The 9940-nt window shown below is 26.0% G+C and overlaps 1 long non-coding RNA gene and 1 pseudogene across 1 annotated transcript; one reads left to right on the forward strand and one right to left on the reverse strand.

Annotated features, from left to right (window-relative positions):
- Positions 1-1762: 1762 nt before the first annotated feature.
- LOC107469431 (uncharacterized) lies at positions 1763-6355 on the forward strand. The gene is made up of 3 exons (XR_008004541.1): positions 1763-2679; positions 2992-3445; positions 6002-6355. It is a non-coding gene; the product is annotated as an uncharacterized LOC107469431 (long non-coding RNA).
- An 814-nt stretch (positions 6356-7169) lies between these two features.
- Positions 7170-8084, reverse strand: LOC107469414 (casein kinase 1-like protein 2; annotated as a pseudogene).
- Between the last annotated feature and the right edge of the window lie 1856 nt (positions 8085-9940).

Raw genomic sequence — 9940 nt, forward strand, 5'->3', positions numbered from 1 at the left:
ATAAATTCTATTCTAAATCTAAAAATTTTTTGTAATATCTATTTAATATCATCCGATTAATTGATTATTAATTATTTGTTAGTTATATTTTTCTCATTTTTAATATTTTCACGTTTTGAAATAAAAAATAAAAATATATGCGAGTGACTTAATCACTTAGTCATCTAAATATTTAGTTTGCGATTTAGTTATGAAACATTCACAATAAAAAAATTAATGACTATGCAAAAGAAAAAAATTGTTGCGAAAATAAAAATTAATTTTTTTTATATCTTATCCGATAAAAACGCATTTAATATTTCTTATTTTTTTATTATTAGTTGGATTTTTTAATTACTTATATATTTGAACATTAACATTTTTAAAATTATTAAAATGTATGTTCATAATTTTTTTTTCAATTATAACACATCTAAAATTATTAAGTTATATACAAAATATTTTTGAAACACATCCAAAATCATAATTAAAATTTAAATTTAAATGTTAAAAATAAAATTAATTTTTTTATATCTCATTCGATAAAAACGCATCTAATATTTCTTGTTTTTTTTATTATTAGTTGGATTTTTTCATTACTTATTTGAACATTAACATTTTTTAATTTATTAAAATGAATAATTAAGTTAAATTTTTTAGATTTTATTCAATAAAAATATATCTAACATATTTTATCATAGTATTAGTTAAAATTTTTATTATTTATTTGAGCATTAGTATTTTTTATTTTAAAGTCTTTATTAATTTTAAAATTAAAATTTTGAATTTTATTTAATTTGATTTTTGGATGTGTGTTTAAATTGTAATTTGTTAGTAATTAAAAATATTAAATTGAAACAAAAATTTTAAATTTTAAATTTTAAATTTCAGTTTTATTTAGTTTATGTTTTGGATGTGTATTTAATTTTAAAAAGATACTAAATTTATTTAAATGTATTTGTTTTAATTTTTTTTAAATATTATAATAAAAATTATTTTAAAAGAATACTTAATTAAATTGATAAAAAAATCGAAGAGATATTCATATTTCGATATTTATTGTTATATATATACTCACTCATTATTAAAGCTTAAATAAATAATAATGATAAAAGAATAATAATAAAATGAATAAGAGCGGCAGTTGTGACAACCCCTTTGTTTTAAAAAATAAATGGCTTATAATTTATAAAAGGATGGATCTTGTGGGAATACAACGGGATCGATTCATAGGAGAAACAAAACTTAAATAAATAATAGTTATAAAAGAATAATAATAAAATGAATAAGAGCGGCAATTGTGACGACCCCTTTGTTTTGAATAATGAAAGGCTTATTGTAGGATCGATATTGTGAAATACAAAGGGATCAATTCATATATATAAGGAACCAAGCTGTCGATTGTGGCGCAACACCTTTCCCATCTCTTCTTTCCTAGTCCCTACCGGCCACTTCGACTTCGTATTTGTTTACGCGTTATTATTTTAATAAAAAAATAATTTTTTTATTTTTTAATGTATTTAACAAATTTCTAATAATAAAAATAAAAATAAAAACATTAAAAAATAAAAAATATTTTTTTTGATAAGTTATAATTTATATTTTTTTTAAAATATTTTTTAAAAAAATATTTTTTATTCCATCACCATCTCCACCTGTGCATCCTCCCTTGACATCTCACTTTAATGCCCAACTCATTCCACCTCTTCTTCTCACCATGCTATTTTCACACCTCCCATGTATACACCACATCAAAGCCACCTCTTTTTTCCATCCGCAACCTACTCTTACCCCTCCCATTATATAAATCCTTCAACCTACAGCCTTACATACACACTTATCTTCCATGTTTCATCTTAATTACATTTCATTATTTCATCATACAGAGAAACAACAATACCCTGATGAGAAAACTAAGTCCGAGGTGAGATGATGAGAGAACACAGAGAAAACCAAAGCGACGGTGAGTGCGAGGGTTTTCAACGGCGAGAAGTGAGTTATAGAAAAAGAAACGTCCAACATCTCCAAGAGAGTTATAAAATAATTCCGACATTGCATACTCCTTTGGCTTGATTTTGTTCATATTAAGATGTTCAATCTTGCATTTTTTTTGTTCGGATTATTCCTTTTCAAATTGATATATGGATTACGGTTCAATTAGATTATGGAATTATTATTGATTCATGCTTTCTTGATTATGACAAGTTCCAACTAGTTTTTTTGACATACATTGGTTTGGCTCTATTTTTGTACTTGTTATAAGAACAAAAAATATTAAAAGTATATAGTATACCTGTTAGAATCCTCTAAGCGGTTCTCCAAAATTGAAGAGGGAGCCATTGTTATTGTTAGTTTTAATATAATGTGTCACTGATCTATCACTTGCGTTTGACTTTATCAGTTGTATATAACTTGTGTATGGCTCAATATAAAGCTAAGATTACCCTCCAAGACATGGTCCCTTTCAGTCTTGTCATCTATGACTTGTTCCATTTCCTCCATCAGGTGATGGAGTTTCATTATCCTTCTTTTCTCCTCTAAGTAATTTTCAAAGCACCTCTTCATATGATATATACTCTGCCTCAATGCATCCAGCATGTTCTCTGTTATAGAATTTGTGCGCTTCAACTTCAGTGTTGAAGAAGAAGCAGCAGCCATTTCTGAAAAAGTTCCTGTCACAAAACAATAGCTCATCTTCAGGTTCGTGTCAGCTCTTTGTTATTTGCTTTTCATTTACCATTAAAATTCTGCTTGTTGACTATTTGGTATTTATGTTAAACAAAATAGAGGATAGATTCGAAATTCACATGTACATAATTGATAAAGAAGAAAAAGAAAATGGGGGCAGGGAAGGGAAATTATATGTGACAAAAAGAGAGAGACTTAAGAAATAATTAAATCATTAAGAAGAGAATTGAAGGAGAAGGGTGTGTGAATTGAAAATAAATTTTATGACTACAATTTAATTTATTTTTATGTTATTAATATAGTTAATTGTTTAAATTTATTCAGGCTGCATGTTTCTTCAACACATCTGACAAATTGATTTCACATCTTTAAAACCAAATTCAGTTGGCAGATGCAAAAGATGTATTGGAAGGCATTTAAGATGCGAAAGGTATTAGTTTTCCTATATTAACTCCAAACCTCAAAGTAAGATATATATGCTTTAAAAATTATTATTTCCATCATAGTAAGTTATATAATCAGCCATTTGACTAATTTGAACTCTGTGGTTTGAGTTCTATTTATTTTTTTTTTGCTAAATTCTGTGATTTAAATTCTGTTTATTTTATTTCTCAAATAAATTGTTGCTTCAACTTGGTGGGTGCTTTTCTCCATATATATGCATGCTCGATTGATTATTTTTTAGCATACCATTCATGATGGAGGAGATGTTCTGGTCTATGAGTGACATCAGACTATCAGATATAGAAGTGGATCCACTACCAATCTTCAATCAAAGGTCTGATTTCCAATTCTTGCTGCAACACATTTAAAGCAATTTTCAGTAACCTAGCAAAACTTTAGTGTTCATACACAGTTATACTTTTTTATTTCTATTGATTTGATTTGAGTTTGGTGTGAGGAGTGTAAATTGAGTGAAGAGGTAAGAGATTGTAATTATTTTTTTTGTATTTATTCATTTTCATTTGTTTTCTGGAAATTCCCTATTTTTTATTCTTCTAGGTCTTCTTTTCAAGAAGAAGGAATACCACAGTGAAATTTGATATTGCTGCACAGTATAAATTTTGAAAGGAATGAAATAAAGGAAAGCTTGATTTTTGTTATGTATATTTGATTTGATATTGTTTTTAATACATGTGTTTAGAAAGGTAGAGATTGTTTTGTATAAGTTCAATTATGAATTATGAGAAAAAAAAAGATTACGTAATTTTTTTAAATTTAGATAAGTATTTGTGCTAATTTTAGTTGTAATATTTGTTATTAGGGATATTTTAGTAAGTTTAATTGTGATAATATTAATTTTAATTAAAAATATTTGTTATTAGGAGTATTTTAGTAAATAAAAAAATTAGAATTGATAATAATTTTAATTAAACATATTTGTTATTAAAGATATTTTAATAAATTTAATTGTGATCATGTTAATTTTAATTAAAGATATTTGTTATTAGGGATGTTTTAACTGTGATAATATTTTAGTAAATTTATTATTAGAGGTATATTTTGTAAATTTAAAAAAAAATAATATTCGATTAGTTTTATATTTAACTTTTTAAAAAAATTAAAAAATTCAATATTAGAGATATTTTTGAAAATAAAAATAAATATTTTATCTAAAAATGATTATATTGAATTTATCTTGAAATATATTTATATGTAAATTTTTTTATGTATTTATTAAGTTTAGTCATGAACCTTTTAATTTGAATAAGGGTAATTTTGAGATTAGAGATATTTTAGTAAATTTAAAAAAAATTAGAACCAATAATGTAAATTCAAAAAAATTTAGAATCAATAATAATTTAACTAAAGATATTTGATATTAAGAGTATTTTAGTAAATTGAAAAAAAACTAGAATCAATAATAATTTAACTAAAGATATTTGTTATTAGGGATATTTTAATAAATTCAAAAAATTTTAGAATCAATAATAATTTTAACTAAAGATATTTGTTATTAGGGGTATTTTAGTAAATTTAAAAAATTTAGTGTTAATAATAATTTAACTAAAGATATTTGATATTAGGGATATTTTAGTAAATTTAAAAAATTAGAATCAATAATAATTTTAATTAAAAATATTTGTTATTAAAGGGTAATTTAGTAAATTTAAAAAAATTTAGAGTCAATAATAATTTTAACTAAATATTTATTATTAGGGGTATTTTAATAAATTTGTTATTAGAAATATTTTGTAAATTAAAAAAATTAATGTAAAAATATAATATTTAATTAGGTTTATATTTAATTTTTAGTCATTAATATTTTAATTTAAATGATTAAGGATAATTTTGACATATTACATAATATGACCAAGATATTTAAACTTAACCAAACAAAAATTTAGTCATTCCTAGGATTATTACATAATATTCCAATGCATCAAATTTTATAAATAAACATGAAAATCTTATATTTCAAGTAATTTCATTTCTAGGCATTATATTCCTAGGAATGATATTCTTGGGAATAAAATTTAATCTTTGAACCACATACACTCTTAGAATTTTCATATTCCTTTCTTTCATTGATTTCATTCAATTATTTTTTTGTTCTGTTTATTTGTTTTGATTCGAAAGTTATATGTTATATTCATGTCAGAGAGGCAAAGTGATATGAAATAGAGTTATAGAAGAAGCCCTAATCTTCAATTTCACAGAGCAATATACCGTGTGCAATGCTAATATAGTTATTTATGATTTGAAAGTAGTTTCTTATAACTGTTTATTATAGTGATCCATGACATAAGAATGAAGTGTTGTGCTACAAGCATCTTAGTGTAGCTAAGATTCATGCCAATTTGCTAATTATATGTAGCAATTGCAATTCTCTATGGTATCTAATATGATGAGGCATGAGACTTTATGAACTTTACAAAAAATGCATATTTAAATTGTATAGTTCATGTATTTTGTATTTTGATTCAGGAATATTTAGATTCCTCAACTTATTACAAAGAGAGTGATGACGAGACTGAGTCCTCAATAGATATCAAATTCGATGATATAAAATGTTTTAAATTTTATTTTTTATACTACTTATTTTATTTTTTTTTTAAATTTAAAAATATATCTCTTAAATTTTAATGATGAGGCAAATTTGTGAACTATCCTTTGTTTTTTTCTTTTTCTGCATTCAAGGTGAGTAGCATTTTTCTATGTCTTTATGCTCCACACCATATTTATACTTTTGTCTTGTTAAATTAATTCCGTAGTAGTGAAGATTTTGACAATCCAAAAAGTTCACTTGCCAGTGACAATTAATTAAAGGGTTTATTTGTTATAGCTTTTGGCTTGAACCATTCTTACAGTGAAATATTGTAATATTTTTCAGATGAGTAGTGAGACAGAATTGTGCTGTATCTGCTTTGAGCAAGTTTGCACAATTGAAGTCCAACATTGTGGCCACCAAATGTGTGCACAATGGATACTAGCATGGAAAGAATGATATACTGTATAATGTAATATATTGAAAAGTAAGCAAAGTTACTTGAGAATGAAGAAGCATCACCTGCATCGATGATTTTGGGCATGATCAAATCAAATGGATATTGTGTATAATTAAGTATTCAAGTAAAGTGAGAAATTCTTTTTCTCGGCAAGTAGCCAGAAAGTCTAAGATCATGTGAAAATATATTGTATTTGCTTCTTATTTGTTTGTGTATCAAAATATTCAATAATCAATAATATCACGTGGCAATTGTTTTCTTCAACATATTTAAATGCTTTATAAGTGCCCTTCAATACAATTTGAGAGGAAAAGCAGAAAAGGGGTTGGGTGTGATGTGATGAATAATAACTATCAATATTGAATGATAGGATCAATAATAATTTTGGGTGGAATGCCAAGTGATACTGTTCCTATCAGACATCAATAATCTGAAACTAAAAAGGATAATGTCAAGTGACACTGTTCATATCAGACATCAATATTTACGTTCTTGTTTTGATTTTTTTTAAATAAAATAAAATCAAAACTATACTAGACTTGTTTAAATGAATTTTTAAAAAAAGATTTTTTTTGAGTTATCTTTTTTTAAAAGATCTTATAGAAAAGTAAAAGTAATTTTATGTTTAGATATCTTAGACAAAAAAATCTTTTTATTTACAATTATGTTTACTGTTTAGGTATAACAATATAAAAGTATTTATTTATTTATTTATTTATTATATGAAAAACATATTTTTTTTTAAAAAAAAAAGATCTTTTAAAAAAAATGTAAATTACAGTTTCTCAAAAAAGATATTTTCTGATTTTTCTAGTGCTTTTATTTTTATTACTAAAAATTTGTCAAACACACTAAAAGAATAAAAAAAATCTTTTTTCATTAAAAAAAAATTTTTTTTATCAAAATAATAACGTCCAAATAAACACTAAACCAATACATAAAATAAACATGTGAGACTCAGATCACTTTCCCCAAAGCCATGAATAAAGAGTTGGAAGATTCAAAATATGAATTCTCAAAGGCATGTACATCAATTAAATAATCTGAAAACCTTTATTCAACTAGCATAAAATTGTAACAAGCAATTAACTGTCTCAACTGAATACTATTACAGAAATTGAGAGACAATTTCCGACTATGGGAATTGAATAAATCGTCAAGACTAGGGCCCATAAATCCATCACAAGCACATTGTACTCTCCTTCTACGCCATACTATTTCACATTTGGGATCCCAGCTGTCAACAAACCAAAAATAGTTTAAGCCGAGTGATTAACATGAAGTCAATGAAAAGCAAAGAGCTCCAAAAGAAAAAAAAAATCAGTATGATAGAAGATTACTTCCTTCTTGTAGTATTTTATACAGTTTTGATTCATACAGCAATTGAGGGTGCTTGGTTTTGACATTTTCCTGAATAAGAAAGAAAACCAAGACAATAACATGCTCGATCAAACACATATGACTTGTCCTTCAATAATTTAATTTTGCAACTAAAATATACAGAAACCTTAAATTGCCATGCACTAAAGCACCCCAGAACTCTAATATATCACTCTTAGAAAAAAACTACATATTCATTTCTTGAAAAATCAGTAAAACATTACAATTCTCCTAAATTCAGCAGCTCTTGAAATTTTCTCAACAGCAATAAAATTATTACAACTTTACAAACACTAATTTCATTATTACTATTTCTTTTTCAAAATTAACACAGGTAGATAAGAATACTCACAAACTTAATTGCAACTTTATCATTTGTCTGAATATTGGTACCTACACAAAATTTTTTAAAATAAATTAATCTGAAAAATTTAATCAAAAAATTCGGAAATTAAAAGTTCAATTATGCACACACAAAACAAAAGAGAGAGGAGACAGGAGAGAAAGCTCACTGAAATAGATCTTTTCAAAAGATCCGCTACCAATTTTATGACCGATACGAAACTTGTTCCCAACTCGAGGCTCCATTAAAGGTCAACCTCTTTTGATCAAAACTCTAAAAAGGTTTGAAAAATTTGAGAAGAAAAATGAAATACGAGCAATAAAGTTTGAGCTCTATGACTTGAAGAAGTAGGCCATGGAGTCGTTGTAGAAGAAGGAAGAGGACAGTGTGTAGAGGAAGAAGTGAAGAGACATCGCCAAGAGAAAGAAGGCAGACGGAAAGGAGGTAGAAGAAGAAACGGAAGTTCATCGTGAAGATGAAAAAGGCAGAGGAAGTGGGTGCAGGAAGAAGCGGAGGGTCATCGCTACAGCAAGGAGGGTTTCGGTTCTCAAATTTTATATTGGAAAATTTTAAAATATCAAAAGAGTTGTTATCTTTAAGTGTAATTTTTAATAAATTAATTATAAATTAAATATAAACTATTAGATCGTTTATCAATCTAATCTAACGCTTCAAATTTTATTGTGCATCAGATTAGTTCAAAATACTTGGACTGATTTTAGATAGCCCCAATAGATAAGATCACCGTTATATAAGTTATTTAATTTAAAATAACATAATTTGTGATTATAATTAATATATGTATTACCCACATACTAATGAGATCACTCATTAAACCCTAACGATCAAATAAAAATAGTATCTAACACCCAAAAGATAATATCTGGTTTTATTCTCATTTAATTCTAAATAAAAAATAATTATCTCTTATTCAATTTAGTATTTATAACAATAAATGAAATCACTGTTATATAAGTAATTTAATTTAAAATAATATAATTTGTTATTATAATTAACATATGTATTGTCTACAAACAGATTAAAAAATTAAATAATTTTCTAAAAATCTCCCACTTGGCCTATACCTATATTCTTTCTTGAGATAATCACATCCTATAAATTTTATGTGCGCATCTGAATGCTATTTCCCTTATTATTTTAACAATCTGGTCTGTCTCATATATTAGATATGGAATTACCGCAGCTTTTATTACATTAATGTCGTGACTGAACCACGATAATTACCATCCTAATATACTTAACGACATAGATGAAATTTGAATGAGTAATATGGAAATTACATGCCAAGTGATCTCATGCATGTCTATTTTCAGCTGGTCCAACTTTAAAAGTTTATTGAGATCAAACACAAAACAAATATTGCAAAATGAACATTTCACATAACATGAAATAAACCATCAACTTAATTCTACAGAAAGATAATTCAATATCTGTCATAGGACATATAGCATAAAATAAAGTCCCATTAAACCAAGGCATCACAAACATTGACACCCATCCGAGTAGTGTGCTCATGAAAGACTTTAGGGATCAATCCCTCGGTTAATAGGTTTGCTAGCATATACTCTGTTCCTATATATTCTATGAAAATATGTTTTTCTTGAACTTTCTCTTTGACAACTAAGAACTTGATGTCTATATGTTTCGATTTTGTCAAGTTCTTGGTGTTGTTGGAGTATAGTACTGCTGACTTATTGTCACAAAATATTTTCAATGGCCTTTCAATGTAATCTACTATATGAAGCTCACTGACAAAGTTTCGTAACCATATGCCATGAAATCGGAATCAGAGTACCCAATAATGTCCAATTTTTTTTATTTCCGATAATTAAGCATGTAATCCTTTGTTTTCTTCAAATAACGCATTATGTGTTTAACAACCATCCAATGATCCATGCTAGGATTGCTTAAGTATCTACTTAATATTCCCACTATGAATGATATATCGGTATGTGTGCAGACTTGAGCATACATTAAACTCCCTAGTGTTGATGCATAAAGTTTATCAAACATTGTTGTCCTCTCAAGATCATTTTTGGGGCATTACTTTAGACTGAACTTGTCTCCTTTGGCTATGGGT

Source organism: Arachis duranensis, chromosome 10, assembly GCF_000817695.3.
Source record: "Arachis duranensis cultivar V14167 chromosome 10, aradu.V14167.gnm2.J7QH, whole genome shotgun sequence".
In the NCBI taxonomy this organism is placed as follows: domain Eukaryota; kingdom Viridiplantae; phylum Streptophyta; class Magnoliopsida; order Fabales; family Fabaceae; genus Arachis; species Arachis duranensis.